Source organism: Hippoglossus hippoglossus, chromosome 11 (genome assembly GCF_009819705.1).
Source record: "Hippoglossus hippoglossus isolate fHipHip1 chromosome 11, fHipHip1.pri, whole genome shotgun sequence".
NCBI lineage: Eukaryota > Metazoa > Chordata > Actinopteri > Pleuronectiformes > Pleuronectidae > Hippoglossus > Hippoglossus hippoglossus.
In genome coordinates, this window is record NC_047161.1 from 9,526,548 (window position 1) to 9,529,816 (window position 3,269).

A 3,269-nucleotide genomic window follows, 5' to 3' on the forward strand; every position below is an offset into this window, starting at 1 on the left:
AGGTGTGAAGCTGATTTTTTTTTTCATACAGCAACATGCAGACGTTTATATCTGATCACCAGTTTGATTTTAGAGGATGATCAAACGCATGGGTCGAAATTGTCTTTTTATAATGGCTATCTGTAAATTTGAAGTAATTAACTGATCATTAATTAATCGACTTATCAGATGAACTTACATTGATTATAATTTGTCAGTGGTGAGCAACAAAAACACATCCTGCATTAATGTATGCAATAAATCGTCATTAGTAGTGTATTACTTTTGCATTAGAAATATTTGAGGTGTTATTGATGGACTGTTTGAAAAGTTGATTTGACGAGCAGCAGAAATCAGAGTCATTTAACTTCCCAGGCTCCTCCAGAGGTGCACGACTATTTTTACGGAGCAGTTTCACTCCACAGCAGCAGGTCAGAGATGGTGCAGATGGAGGCAACAGCTGTCTGGGCCAAGAAAGTGGTCATGTGATCAATCCGTCTGTCTTGAGCTGGATCCCTGTGCCAGAGGCCAATCCACATCCCCCTCCTCCACAAATCCTTAAACATCCGCACCACAAGTTTCCCTCTGGACGGCTAAATGGACGTATTCCAAGATAATCTCACTCACCCTGTTTTTATGAAATATATTATTTCCCTCTCAGATGTGTTTTCAAGCACCAACAGCCTCACAGATGTATTTTTGGATCTTTCCTTCCAAAAGCGTAGCCCTCAGTGAGAGCTGAGGCTTTTATTTGAGGCCTGTCAAAATGAATGTTCTTGGCTGTGCGTGGACGTATCTGTGCGCTGGCGGCGAGGCTGCGGGAGGCCCTTTGTCCTTTGAGGCGGGGTTGGATGATGATGGATTGGACACAGATATGACCCCAGCCTGACTGTGTTGTGCAAAGAGCAGCGGCAGAATCTGTGCTGCAGCTCAACAGACAATGCAATAAAACGGAAGGGGTGTCTGAGCTGCTACTGTTTGACAGATAGATTGTGTGTGTGTCTGTAAGGTATTGCTCATGTTGTTTTCACAATTACATTCTGGGTAAAATCAAGTCCTCATAACGTAAATTATTACATTTTAGGTGAGGACATGTCTCAAGGTTAGATTTAGGGTTTAGGGTTTCTCTCTCCATTTTCAAATCCCGTCTCAAAACCCATCTTTTTCTTTGTTAATTTTAGTGATCTTTTTGATACATCGCTTTTTGATGTGTTTTTACCTCTGCCTTGTAAGGTGACCTTGAGTTCTGTGAAAGGTGCCTTTAAATAAAATGTATTATGACGGCTCTCTTCTACTGCCCCGGTGTCTACAGCCAGTCCAGGTACAGCACTCTATATATCATAAATACATGTTTATGTATCATATCTTCTGTCTCATCCCAACAACTACATCAGAAGTCCACATTGAAAAAGTTCACCAAATTAATATAAACACAAAAATGTACTTTACTTGTTGCTATTAGATAATAGGTATGATATGATGATATTAGTAGAATTTGTAAGGACATATATTCTACTGCCTCATCTTTGATACATTGATGTATTAGAGTCATCAGTATTTGATTGTGGGAAACAGTTAAAAGAAGATTCTATTTGGAAATTTTTGACTACTTATTTAAATGTTGTCACTGTTTTGAGGCAATTTAATTTGAAACAAGTCAGAGCCTTTGGAACGGCTGTCAAAAAATACAATTAACTCAAAACACATATTTTCAACTTGTGTCTTTGTTAAAATACTGTCAAGTATGGTAACGTAACGTAACGTAACGTAACGTAACGTAACGTAACGTGAAGTAACGTAAAGTAACGTAGCGTAAAGTAACGTAACGTAACGTAACGTAAAGTAACGTAAAGTAACTAAAAGTTACGAAAAGTTACGAAAAGTTACAAAGTAACGAAAACTTACTAAAACTAACGAAAAGTAACGAAAAGTAACGAAAAGTACAAAAGTAACTAAAAGTACAAAAGTAACTAAAAGTACGAAAGTAACTAAAAAGTAACTAAAAGTGCAAAAGTAACTAAAAAGTAACTAAAAGTGCAAAAGTAACTAAAAAGTAACTAAAAAAACAGAAGATATAAAGATATATAAACTACCTCGGTATATATGATTTCATCACACTGTGTGACCGTGGCGTGGCATCAAAGTTTGATTACACGCCATCAAAACATGAGGTTCTGTATCTCGGACATATTTGGTCCCGAGTTGCGTGTGCTCGGTCCCGTTCAGTGCTACAACGTAGCCCTAGTTAGGGTTAGGGTTGTAATTAGGGTTAGGCAAGTAGTCACTTTGGTAAATGCAAGTATGTCTCCAGGAAATCAATGTAAGTCTATGTAATGTCATCTGAAGTCATGAAGACATGACTGTGTGTGTGTGTGTTGGGGGGGGGGGGGAGCACTCCACACACACTCCCACCTCCCCCTGCACAGATAGCTTGTCAAAGGCAAGGGCAAGGGCAGGCGTAAGTGCCGCTCCACTCTATATCACCCCCGCCACATCCATCACAACTTCACTCAAAATCGTGGCGACAAACTATCCCAGAAGCCAGTGTTATTTCTGGCTTTACAGTGCGGCCGCCGCTGCTTCTGCTGAATATTTGAGGGCTGACAGTTATTTAGAGGTTTGCAAGGTAAGGGAAAAACCTTCTAAGCAAGAATATTTTGTCTTCTCATCACTTTGAAAGGACGAGGGATGGAGCCAGGTATGCTGGGATTTGGGGGTGAGGTTATGGTGTGAGGGGGAAAGGATTATGAAATGTGTGGCAGCTTAAAGATACTGACGAGCTGAAACTTAACTTGTGTAAGGAAGATTGAGTTTCCCACAGAGGTAATTATGTTTTGCGGTTTTTTCCAACTTAAATAACAAAGATGCTAGTAAAGGCTAGCAAGAACATGGGTTTACTCAGTATTACATAAGGTATCCTCAGCTGGAGATTTAGTCATCCATGAGGTTTGGGGAAGAATGGTCAAAAAGGATGCAGAATGTAATTCTTTAACATTAAGACTTATTATGCTCATATTCATGTTCATAATTTAAATGTGGGTTATTACTTGAAAAGTTTAACTTGCTCAGAAAACAACCCTTTCCCTCATAGTGTCCATTGCTGCAGCTCCTCTTTCAGCTTCTGTCTGAAACACTTTTAGCTCGTGTCTCTTTAAGCCTTGAAGGCTGAGTGTTACTTATTGTCTCACGTCAACTTGTAAAATTACTTGCATTCCCCTTTAAGAACAGACCTGATAGTAGAAAAGTATGTTATTTATGGGTGCAAAAAAAAAAACAGAATGTGACCAAAC